Genomic DNA, 14,215 nt, shown 5'->3' with positions numbered 1-14,215 from the left:
AATAATAAGAAAAAGATGTATTTAGTATGAATTAATTGAAAATTTTCAGAGAGGCTTTCTGAATTAAGATGGTTTTCTGTAAACGATGATGCATTTAAGCATGTAGTAGTGTGTGAAACCAGTTATATAATCAACGGACGTTTCGTTTTAAGTGCTTTTTTATGTGAATACTAGTGACAAACAGATGGTAAACCTATTATACATAGGCATCTTGGGTAGGCTAAGAGATAGATAACCCTGAAACAGTATTGACAAGCTAAGTTTTTAATACATTACAGTAAATGAAACTCACGACGTGTACTGTTCTGGTTTATTTATTCTTACAGTTGAGTGTTTCCTTTTTCCACAGTAGTTTTAATCTTAGAAAGTCAACTTCTGCTCCTGCGTCCCCTATGTTATGTTATTGCTTCCTGCTCATCGCATTTGTTGACAGACAAATTTCATCTCCTTGAGAATAAAAAAAGAATACCTATGTTTCACAAGAAACAATGTATCTGTCCCCGTGCAAGGCACACGACCTTGTTTTAAAAGACTAAGACATTATTGTCCTCACTGACAAAATCTGAAACGTGTTGGTTATAATATATGCATGCCAATTAGCACTTTTTGAATTGTTGATTTTTTCGACAAAGGATGTGATCATCTTGTTGTAAAGTGAATCTGAGATTGAAACGACGCTTTCCATATCACATCACAAACTAAAAGAGAGAAAGCCACTGAAATATATAAATTATGTTGAGACAAGTACTGAGATGCTATCCTTCTTTTCAAATTCGACATATTATTCTTGTTGTCAAGCGTAGATGACCTCCTATAGAAAGCAAACCGATATATTTTTAAAGGCGAATGTTCTGTTTGCTTTTTAAGTAATAGTACGTGAAGAAGATCATATAAAATTCGAAAGAGGTGTTTACACAGGATATCATATCAATGATCTGTGCGCATTATTTTAAAATATTGTGCAACTCCAAATGAACTGTTTGCAATATTGTCTACCGAGAAAAATGTGAGGGTAACACATTTGCCTTGCATCTGCACATGAAAGGTACAGAAAGCTAACACTAAGGTGTAAGTTGATGCTCAGAACTGTGGATGGAAATCTTGGGAAGCCGATGCTTAAACAATTAATCAGAAGTTTGAAGAGTCTACAGGGGGGGATTCGGGTCAATGGCAGAACACCACGTGAAGAGTTATACTTGATAGCCAAGGTTTCTGTTGAAGGATAGCCACGTGTAAGCAAAGAACATCGTTATAGAAGTCTGTGTAAAGTGACCAATCACATGGAGTGTATGAACTGTTCCACTCTTCAACAGAACAGAGTAACACAAGTGTCCTTTCTGCCCATCCTCCTCTTTATAACATGATGCCACATATGCCCATATCGGCCTCACAACTGTTATATTATCACACGCGAAATTTAAAAAAAAATAAAATAAAATAAATTCACCCTAAGAAATGAGATATCTTCAAAATCTTTAAAGATACGTTTGCTCCCATATCATACAGTAGAATGAAAGCAAGAAAGATACAGGACTTGATCAATGAGAAATCCTAATCAAAACGGCTGTAATAAAAACAATGAATGATATCCTACAGAAACATCCTCGGGGAAACCTTTAAGTGTGAAGAAAATAACTACAAAGGTCTATTAAAATATAATTAAGAATTAAAATATTTGACGACTCAATTAGTGTATAATGTTATACATTACTTTACACACTTCTTCATGTTTCTTTTAAATATAATACAATAATATCATTAGATGCCTAATATGTCTGTTAACAAGTGCAACTAAAAAGCCACACGTAATTGATATTTTATTACACTTAATAGCCCTAAGTCGGTTCACTCATGGAAATAGCCATCTCATAAGGCATTGATTAATTAAACAAAACCAAAGATTGCGACAATCAGCGAACAGACTTTCGCGCTGAATTTTATTAATTTTATAATTTTGATATATTCACTTTAGCTGCAAAATGAAAATCAATCAATCCGAAGTTTGGAAACACTTTAAGAAATCTAAAAGTAAGGAGTAACCCGGTGCTCTTATTGTCCAAAGTAGATTCCATGAAAGGGATTGCAAAGTAAGGGACGGACATTTAGAGCTCAAGCATGAAATCACATTTTAAAAGACGCGATAAGATAGATGCAAAACCTTCAAGTATCTCAAAAAGAAATGAACTGATCAGTCAATTTTAAACTTTTGTAGAACAAGAAAATTACGTGAGATTGGATTTACATTGGCAGCAGAAGATGGATTCTCACTTCGAACAATTGTCAACAGTTCTTTTATATTCTAATCAATTTCAAAGCGTATTAATGTATTACCAAAGAACCAGCCCGATATCTTAAAGTTAATTTTGGATTTCTACACCATCTGTCCAAAACGAAACCGAACGTTTGATAGAAAATAAACCACAGGCCAATTATAATTATTCAAAGCATTCATTTCAATCAATATACTCTCCTTCAGCTTCGATACAGCGTTTGGCATCGCCAATTAATTCGTTAAATGAGTTTTTTATATCGGATTTTGGGATGCTATTGAGGGTCGTGGTTACTGTTGCTTGAACGTTTTTAGTGGTGTCATGTCGCTTTCCTTTCATCGGCAAATGAAGTCGGGGGAAGAGAAAGAAGTCACAGGGTGCTAAATCAGGTGAATATGGCGAGTGATCCAACACACAAAACTTGGTTTTTGCTCAAAAACTGTCTCACAATGTTCGAACGATGAGATGGTGCATTATCGTTGATGCAGCTGCCTGCATCACGATATTCATGCCGTACGCGACGAATTCTCGCTACCAATCCTTCAAAACTTCGAGATAAAACTCACTATTGACTTTTTGGCCAGACGGAACGAATTCTTTGTCGATAATGCCCTTGGAATCGTAGAAACAAATCGGCATTGTCTTTACTTTTGACTTCTCCAAGCGACTTTTTATCGGATGCCATCTTCTGGTGATCTCCACTCTGGCGGTTTGTTTCGGGCTCATACTCAAAACACCACGTTTCCTCACCAGTAACGATCGTTTCAAGGACGTTTGAGTCCTTACGAGAGATTATAACGAGGTCCTTATAGTGTTCAATTCGATACATTTTTTGGTCGTCGGTCAACTTGTGCGGAACAAATCGGGAATTCAATTTACGAAGGCCCAAACTCTCGGTCAAAATGTGCCGCACAGTTGATTTTGGAATCCCCAATTCATCTTCAGTCAATCTCACGGACGATGTCTGGTTTTCGTTGATGAAATCACGCACTTTTTGGATGTTCACTTCGCTCAGTCCAGTTTTTGGACGGCCCGGCTTTTCGTCTTCAAGCGTCTCACGACCACTTTGAAATCGCTTAAACCACTCGTAAACTTGGGTACGGGATAAGCATTCATCACCGTATGCCTTTTGAAGCATTTGATGCGTTTTGATAAAACCTTTACCAAGGTTAACACAGAAGTCAATCGCAGCTCTCTGTTTGAAACTCATTTTCCGATCGTTCGTCAAAACACACTGTAACACTCGGTACTATAACTCGACAAAGAAAAAGATACAACAGGTGGCGTCACTAGTTTCTTCTATTTTCGAAAAGTTCGGTTTCTTTTTGGACAGATAGTAGATATTTTTGATAAGTTCATCGAAATGCGATGTTTAAAAGAAATCCACGAAACAGTGCACTGTTTCCTTAATGCATCTATCAATGCTTTCGAAGATGAATTCAGAAAGTTCACAGCTGTACAAGATTTATGGAGAATTAATGTGCACTAGCTCTATAGCTAGTTTCTGTTTTCGTGGAAAGATGCTAAGTACAAGGCAAACATAACCTAAACAATGTTCACTCTTTCTACATGCATGATACAGTGCCCTCAGTGATTGATATCAGACTGTTGAAAAGCTGTGGGAGAAGCGAATCACCATACTCACCCTTGAAATCAGATATGGTGATGTATCGTATCATCTGTTATGTTTAGCTACGTGCTGTTAATGATATGGAGAATGTCTTTTTTTGGGGGGTGGGGTTAGGATCCTTTGTCGTACTGCCTGGAAAATAAACACGTTATATCGATATTATGGACATTATTTTACCTACGCCTGTGGTTGTTCCATGGAAACGACTCGGTTGAGTATTATCAATAAGATATCATGTCTTAATGCAAGAATTGCATTAAGTTGCATTAAGATTAAATGATCAAGCTTTTGAATATTACGACCGAAGCAACTAAAAAGTGGTTGGGTGATTATGTCTGTTAATTGCATGCGCTATTCATGGTAGGTTAGTCTATTTGTGCCAGTTAAACAAACAAGCTATGCGAAGATGTGGTATGAAGAAATAGGAGCATGAAGCATGAAGGTTAGACGGGATAGCAGAGAGTTGCAATTTCTGATCCCCAAAGTGTACAGCATCATTAGCAAGAGTTAAGAACAAGCTTTATAACTTCAGAAAAATGACTGTGCTTTATGAGAGAGAGAGAGAGAGAGAGAGAGAGAGAGAGAGAGAGAGCAGTGATCAAATTTCTTTCATCAGCATTTAGTTGAAACTCTACCGATGAGAGTAACATTTCTAATCCCACCCAACGTGGAACAACGGTATATTGAGGTTTACAAAAACAAAGAGATTGCGAGACATTCGAATAATTTCAAGCATATTCCATGTGTGTATCTAATAATGGAAAATAATCCAACTGGACTGGTGAGAAGAGTCGATATCATCTCCACTTTCCAACAGACTAATAGTTTGTGGATTTTGAACTAAATTGTGAAATGGATGTTTGTGAGAAGACCTCTAAGTCATTAGAGGATTTCATTTGCACGTGAGACCATCACTTTGTTTATTGGGGGGCCTAAAAGTGCTTGATGTAAAATCTCTCCAGCAAGCGATCTCCGTGATGTGATCCATAGGCTACTTCTGGTTAAGTAAAAGTTACCAAACTTTTTTTTGTGTGTGTGTGTGTGTGTGTGTGTGTGTGTGTGTGTGTGTGTGTGTGTGTGTGTGTGTGTGTGTGTGTGTGTGTGTGTGTGTGTGTGTGTGTGTGTGTGTGTGTGTGTGTGTGTGTGTGTGTGTGTGTGTGTGTGTGTGTGTGTGATGTACATAAATAAAAGAGCATCCGTGAACTACTCCAAATATGAATTTCAATCTTCCGTTTATGATCGTTAATCTCTGATTCCATTACTTATTATTCAAAGAAAGTTAACAAAAATTCCATCTCCATAACCGCAAAATCAACGTCCTTTGTTCTTCTTCAGAAGAAAACGGATATGCAGTTTTCCCTCTTTGTCGATAATATTTACCATTTAGGAAGCAGGTGGTCAAAATAATAACTTACTTTCACTTTGAAACATCGGAACAAAAAAGTAGGTTAAGCATTCATAAATATCCTGTAGTTTAATAAGATGATATGGAGATATGACTCATAAGTCATTACATGCATATCTCAAGAAAAATGACATTACAAGCTTTCTTTAAAACGGAAATGGAAGCTTTTTGTTCAGAAACATTCGATTCTGACTACAATTTTAAAGTGTCTGATCTAAACAAAGTTATGTTTAACCTGAATTCATATAGCATCCATATAATGTTGAATATCAAAACGAAAATTACCTGATAATATGGTCACATAAGAAAGCATGCTCACTTTCTATTAAAAGAGATAGCGTACTATCTTAACTAGTATTCTGCCCTAAGAACATGGAAAGCTATTTTCATTTCTTCAAACAACAGCTTCAGCGCCTACCACAATTGGAATAAAGTTAACTCATTGATTTCAAAGATCCGATTTTTTTTGTAGGAGACTTCAAATGCTATACTTATTTTTAATGGATTTTTTTTTCCAGCAAATCAAACAGTCCAGTAATGGACACACGCAATTAGTAGAAAATATTCCCACCTCACAGCCACAAGCACATCTTTAAAATGCGAGAATACATAGCTAATAACGCTCTGGAAAGCATGTTGTCCAGTTAGTTGATAATTACAGGTTTGAGAACAACGTACAGTGAGAGATAGAGGCTGAATGGTATTAATTACAAAGGCAACTAAGACCATTAATGACATATGTTATACCTGTCAGCTGCGTGTATTTGTTGGACATTTAATCTATTTTGTGAATAGAAAAAAAAAAAAAACTCCTGCCTCCGTATGAGGCAAACTAACTCAGCTTCAGTGAACAGATTTTGTTCTACTCTAAACTGCAACAAATAACTGAGACATATTAATAAGTAACTTACGGTAGGATTCAGGACTATTTATTTTGTTTAATTACTGCAAAAGTATTTTTTAAAATCAAATCGAAATTAATTTTTATTCCAATAGTCTCTAAAAACTCAAAGAATTCCACTCGTCAGTGTTTTCCCATCTCATGCTACACGTTGGAGTGTATAATCCTTTATTATAAAATTGACAGAATTAATAAAGAAAACAAACATACATACTCATAATCTTATACTGGATTTGCACTTTTTTTACATGGTTTATTACATGAAATAGCTTACGTCTGTGGCTATGTCTAATACACGACCATATAAATGATGCTAATCTTTGTATACTATGCTACATATTCTAACAAATGTATTACTTAAAGCATGAATTCTAGAAGAAAATAAACGCTTTTCTAAGTAACTATGAGAACGTTTGTTTATTAAATCAGGAAGACTTCATTTTTTCAGCATTCAGAGAGAAAACAATGTCTTCATAAATGATGCAAATATCTATTTATATAACTTATTCAAATGTTTCTGCAATGAGCTTAACATCCAGCAGGCCCTTGCTATAAATATTCCAAGCTTTCTTCTCTGTTGATAGATACTTTTGCTCAAACAATTGTGACTTGTTCGTAGTACCAACCCTGAGCCCCAATACGAATGCACGTGCCACTGGGGGAACATACAGAATCTAATTACAAGTTCGAAAAAGTCAGTGTTCTTCTTAATTGACCATGTTAACTCAATAATAACTCCCAGCCACTGTCATTCTCGAAGAAGTCCGACTAAGACTTGAGCAAATTTTGTTGTCAACCCCCATGAGATTATTTCAGGCTCTGGTGTTGTTTCGGAACATCTAATGTTTACCTAATCCCATTCATCTCTACGTTGGTGGAGGCGAGATTACTGCAACTATATAAACGAAGCTTGCTCAGCACATATTCACATCATTTGAGTTCACTACTCGAATACGCCATCTCATTTCGAAGGCTTTCCTCTTGGTAAGTGATGTTTCGATAAAATATATCTTTAAGGTGGGGGAGGGGGTTTGAAATGTTAAAGACCGATCAAATGTAAAGTCTGTTGAAGAACTTTTCTATTAAATATACAATGGACCGCTGTTGCCGAGTTTATGTAACTGGGTTTCTTTTGTTCCTTTTAAGTCCTTAATACATAATATATTGTGCTTAATAGTATATCAACAAAAGCGTTGAAGCCAAACATAACATTAATATTTAATGGTGAATATTTTTGAAGAGAATCTTTTGTAATATTTTCAATGTAAAAAAAGGAAATGGAATATAAACTGATTCCCATTTTGTATCATGGAGGGATTTTTTTATTACGTTGTTGTAGTGTCTTACAGTTCTGTTGGATGCTCACTTTCCGAGTATTTATTTTTATCAACTGAACAGATGTATGAAAGAAATCCTACATTACTGAAGACCGAAACTACTAAATGAACGCGTTTGTCATTATATTTCAACTAATTTATTTACTTTTACATTTTTACGAAACAAATAATAGGGTGATAAATATTTAAAACTATTTTCTTTCCTTACCCACAAATGTAATCAAAAAATGTGTCGGTATTTCTCGGTGTAATCAGACAATATACAAATACAAGATCCGATAATAATAGACGATCTTTGATTATTGTAAGTGAGTGGAATGGCACATTGCAATAAAGTGAGGAACAAGATATCACAATGTAATCATAATTAGGTAATTACGCGAAATGCAGAAGCAGAACATCCATGAAAAAGAGAGTAGAGGGAAGTCATACATATACGTATCTATTAAAAATAAGTCAATAAGATGAATATTTTACCTGAGAGAGTGACTTAGAATAAAATACGACTCAGTATAGTATAACGTAAAAACTCTTTTTCTTTTAGCATTCCCATGGCAACCAGAAGCATGACCGTCATTGTAGTTACTTTACTAGTTGCTCTTCTCATGGTTGATATGTCAACAGGTAAACCACCTTTCAATGGAAGTATATTTGGTAAACGTTCAAGACCGAATGGTAAGTGAACTGTTCCTTCTTTTAAGACAAATATATTATTAAAACACGTACATTGTCAAAGTATCTGAATAGGATACTTTACTTTCAACTGTGCAGAATAGAAATACATAGAAGCTACTGTGCTGCATAACCTCTAGACTCGCTTTACAACACGGTAGCTCCTGCGAATGACTTATAACTTTCTTACTTAATGGTGTGCGAGAAAGCAATAATTTGCTGTACTGAATACTGAATTGTATTCAGTACTATCAAATAAATAGTTAGCCTTTGATGAAGATAAACAATACAAAAGACCTTTTTTTTAATTCAACTTAAAGTTTTCATTCAGGCCACTCAGAAGATGCATGTTAAAAATTATCATTCTAGAAATTTCTAAATATTGTTTTATTATCTTTTATTTTTTGTGAATAGTAGGGAACGTTAGCTTGTCTAAGGGACTTTATGATCGACTTTTGATAAAAATCCTATAATAGTAATTATTATTTGGTATTCAAATAACTTTATAGTAAGCAAGGAGTCATTCTTAGTAAATCCCTTATTATACTTCAACCGAAATAAATTTACGTGAATTCAACCCACGAAAGGTTGCGAGTCTATCACAGCGGCAATGCACTAACGGTCAAAATTCAATTTTCCTGCTCTAAAGAACTACCACTGAAGTTTTTCAAACTAATTCAGCAGTGATCCTAACAGTGATCTCTCATGAGGAGACAATAGTCGTGTATCACCTAATTTCTCGAGAATAACACACACACACACACACACACACACACACACACACACACACACACACACACACACACACACACACACACACACACACACACACACACACACACACACACACACACACACACACACACACACACACATTGAATTAAGTTAACTCCTTTAGTGGCAACCACATGAATCTAACGTTTTTTTTTTTATTCCTCCTTTAGTTTCATAGCAGAAAAAATAATTGATGCAGGACGACTATTAAAACCTAATTGGAGAAATAAAAATACCAAAAAAAAAGTTGAAAAAACATCAAAGAAGAAATATGCGTCAGTAAGAGATGAAGAGCAAAATTAAATGGAGAGATCACATAAGATACTACCTGCCACTATGCATTATTCATCACTTAACATCTCCTTCTTTCTTTATAATTATTTTTAACGCAGTTAACGTCATTTACTGTGAAAAGCCCATTGAAACATTTATATCCAATTAACATCAACATATCGTATTATATAAGTAACGAAAGAGCGCATCGTTTGTAATGTATGTAAAAGAATAAAGCAAGATAAGCGTATTTGCAGTTATTTTTGCGAAGCACTTTTTGCCGTTAATATTAAATTACTAATCACTGAGCATGCAAGCTAGAAAAAAACTTTGAAGCATGTTCGTTGATTGGAAACGAAAGCTCGCAGTTATGAAATTCAGCATTGTAGTTTCAGGTCTGCTAAATTAAAAGGGACATATTAAAGATTGTAAAATGACAAACCATTATAACTTCACTTCTGTTCATTATGATTACTTATTATTGTACACAATAAAGCACTTCGTGAACAAAGAATTTAATAATAAAACTCGTAAGTTAATTACCACTAGGTGGCGCATAAGCGCAGTCATAATGAGCAGAAATATCAATTTTATTAAAAATTGCGCATTAATCGTCTGCTTATGTTATTCACGGACATAGTTACCTTTTTTATATTTAGAAACATCGTAGATAGCTATTATTTATAAATAATCAATCTAAAACAAGAACAAAATAGCCTTTCAATACCTAATTAATCTGGCACTTCATAACAAGGCTCTCTACGTCTTTCAATACGATGCAATTTAAAGTTAAATTTGTATAGTTGTACCGATATATTTCTGCTTTGTGTGTTAGTAAAAACCTCACTCTACCTTAAATAAGATTGGGGAACAACGACGCGAAATTTCAGCCTAGTTCAGCGCTTAGTAGAAAATTTTCTACTAAAAGAGTAATTTACATAGACAGCATTCTACTTAGACATCGAAGTCCGGCTTTCCTTAATGCTATTCGCTTTGCCAGTGCTCACACTAAAAATCATTATCGACGATTCGATAAGGCAAATTACATTAGAAGCTAATTAAGTTGTCTGCAAACCGGAAGAGTAGTGTAAGATTAATTTGGTTATCAGTCTTTCCTGAGCGGGACAGAAAGGACCCCCTTTTGTTTATCAGTTTAATCAGACATTTTGTAATGGTATCAGGCAACCTTTCTACATGCACATTTATCCGACATTTTTTGTAGAGCGAAGACAAGAAGTAAAATTATTTTTATTATTCGTTGTTATTAAGGCTAATTAACTATTTAAGGTATTGGAACAGAGTATACTAATCAAAATAAATAAAATGTTAATTGAACAATTGAAAATAGCTACGTAAATAAAGTACGAATTGTTCCAGGCAGTATAAAGAAAAATAAATTCGTTTGATGTTCTAAAAAAACAAGATTTAAAGCAATTTTTATTTACAGAGGGTAGAATTTAGTTGTTTAATTGTATGAATTAAATATCTTAATAAAATAGTTAAACTAGCTACTAGCGGTAACTGTTTTAGGTGAACGTTTTTGTATAATGTGAATGTCCAAAGAAGATACGAATGATGGTTGAGTTTATAAAGTATGAATCCATTATGTTCATCATTCAGATATTCTCAGATGTGGTTGGATGGGTTGTCTCTGTTTGAGACTGAATAGTATTCGACTGAAGAACCCTAAAAGTTATGATTCTTGTTCCTTGATGCGAACTACTTACGAAATTGTATTTCTAACATTCAGACATGCGATGTTCTTCCAATTCCAACTGTACACCTGTTTACTTAATGACAGATGAAGAACTTAAGAACTTCAAAAGAGATGTTATTATAGGATGCCATATAAGCAGTATAATTAAACCAGTATCACTGGTAAAATATGCGCATCCAAAATCACCTGTAAGGAAATATTATCAGCTGAAGAAATTATGAAGGTGCAACATCAGCTAAGAAACGTGCAAGAAGATCCAAGAAACCTTGAACTAAAGGGATGTCGGAAACGAACGGTGATATCGAAATCTCACGACCAACCAGAAATGAAGTGAATCTAGAAATTCAGGTCAGTAGCAGTAGTAAGGATACTACATAAAATTATGCACAGTCTGCGTTTCTACGAAAGGATATCTAAACTATGACAAGCATTAATTATAGCAATAGACAACATTAACTACACACTAGAGAACTACTTACACCACACAGCACAAAAGAACATAGTGGGATTCGCTGCTCCACAACACGGACTCCATGATACTCTATAGACCAATAACGGTGCCAATATAAAGATGGTCTATAGACTGTGATGAGGAGTGATGAATCCCACTAAGTACGAATACTTTTCTCATTTCAATCAGATGAGCAATTGTGGTTTGGTGAATGCATGAAGAAAGTTTTTGTTCTGTCCGAGTCATCATCGCATTTGTGAAGTGTGGTGGAAGAGGTGAAATGTAGTCTAGAGTTGCTTCTGTTCGCATAAACTCAGGCCTGTGGTTCTTGTACCTAAAAGGCACTTATACTACCAACAGTCTGACAATCCATGTCTCTTTCAACAGAATAATGAAACACGTCATGGTGATATTGCGAGATGGTCTAAGGAAAATAACTTTGAAGAAGAGCTTGACTAGCTTACACAGACTTTTGATTACATCTAATATGATACATCTTTGTAGAAACTAGAGTTACAATGCGGCCATATACCAATGCATCTAACAACAATATTGTGAAGAGCATGCCCAGAAGGGAGGGTGGTGTAATCGGCGCGAAAACAAGGTCTCCATTTAGGTACTCCTTCCTTTGCACTATATTGATACAATATGCATTATTCCACTATATCGACGCAATTTGAGATTTTCTGAAATAAAATACTGAAATAAAAATATAAATTGTATATATGATTTAAATGTTACCGAAATTCAGTGGATCGCACTTTTAGAAATAGTTGCTGAGAATGCGAATATATTTAAGTGTAATAGAACAAATATTAGTATTTAAATCTGTTTGAAAGCAGTTAAAACGGAGTATTAGCAAAAACTCTATGAAGAAGCGACACTAAAACGTTGACAGTTATGCTTCACTAGATTGTAATATACTGAAAATTAAGATGTACAGTATATATCTTAATATTCTACCTAGATTTCTTAGAGGGAAGAGATGAATACGTGTAATGACTTCGAAAATTAACATAACCAAAAAACTATTCTGTGTATTACTTCCATACTCGTTCTGAACAGTCTTCATATGAAAGATTCTCAAACTAATTCCAGATGTAAAAGAAGTTGCCAGCCATACATACATACACTCGTCCAGTTTCTGGATGAGTGTATGTTGCACAAATAATTCGCCACCATTTGCAGTAATAACACTGTTAACAGTAATAACACTGTTATCAATTTAGTTCGTTGAATAATGAGTTTAGTTATCAAAAATAAGTAAAATATAATTAAAAATACTAATAGTAATACTATTTATACTACACAACATATGCCACATGATCAACTCTATGAAATGGTAAAAAATAAGCAGTTGAAGTCTGCTGGAGAAAAACAGTTAATTATTGCAGAATTGTTTTTAAAGATAAACAAGATAACTTGGGCCAACCGTAAATTTCTGGATGAGAAAAACATGACTTAATTCTATATAATTAAAATCCATTCTATGTATAGGTTCTGCATTAGATAATATCTCATCGGTTTCAAGTTTAGCAAAAAGAATTATAAATATATATTTTCTTAATATAGGTGAGGAACAGATTAGTCAACAAACCATCTGCTACTCCATGTACCAAGCACTTTGGGATACGTGTTCTCAGTCTTTAGGATATACAGTACCTGAAACATCTAGAAAGTAAAAGGTAAGTCACTAATATTGAATCATTGAGGCGTTGTAAATATTCAAGTAATATGCGTGACCTATATATCGACGGATATAACGTTATTATTAAATTTAATCAGAATACCATTAGCTTATAATCATTTCACTGGCACCTTAGCCGTCTGTCGGTGTTTAAAAATTCATGACATCTCTACTCTAGATGTCACACGTTTGAAATTAACAAACCCACTTTTGACCGCGTGTCAAATAACAGAAGTCGAACTCATAAAAACAAAACCCAAGTCAACAGATAAGTACACGCTCTTGGATATGAGCACAGCGCAGTCTGGTGGTGAAATATTGTTTGCTTTGATAAAGATACTAAATATAGATACTAAATGCATTCTATTTAAATACGTTGCCAGTGACATGATCTAAAGGAATAGAGTTATTTAGTTTACCTCCATCACTCCACCAGAATGGATTTTCCTTTAAACAATGTGAAATTAACAATTACCATCCATTTAACAGTTGTTTTCCTCTTCATTTCAGATAATTAGAAAGAACGTTGCAGAGGACAGGCAATAAGAAGCATGTAAAGATTTCGTAATCCTTCCACATTCCATGTATGCCTGACAAACATGAATGCTAATGAATAAATATTGTTATTAAACTATTTGCAAATTAATTGTGTTATTTTCTTTTATCGCAAAGAACTGTCACTACACTGTCACTGTTTTCTGAAAATCAGATTGGGGGAAAGGGTAATGGTGTCCATTATTACTGAAAAACGAAGCAAACCATCACAAAGTAAAAATAAAAATATACTACCCAGTGTTCCTATCTTTAATTTTCCCCCCAACAGACTAAACGAAAGAAAAGAGCTGCTTATTTTATTGCTTCTGTGTTTTTCTCGGTAATCAATGCAGTCATATTAATTTTGGCCATAGCAATTACCACTGACATCAAAGGAAAATTAAAAAGGTGCAAAAATTAAAAAGGTGCAATTTGAAATTCTGTCACAGATATGAAACACATATTTTCTAAATATTTTTTTTCTATAATGAAGTCTCCAGTTTTTATTTCTGCAGACTAATTCAGCAATATACATAATTGATAAACATGACATACAGCCTCCTG

Source organism: Typopeltis vanoorti, chromosome 23 (assembly GCF_054136105.1).
Source record: "Typopeltis vanoorti isolate ZY-2024b chromosome 23, IOZ_Tvanoo_1.0, whole genome shotgun sequence".
Classification (NCBI taxonomy): Eukaryota; Metazoa; Arthropoda; class Arachnida; order Uropygi; family Thelyphonidae; genus Typopeltis; species Typopeltis vanoorti.
This window is presented reverse-complemented; position numbering follows the sequence as displayed.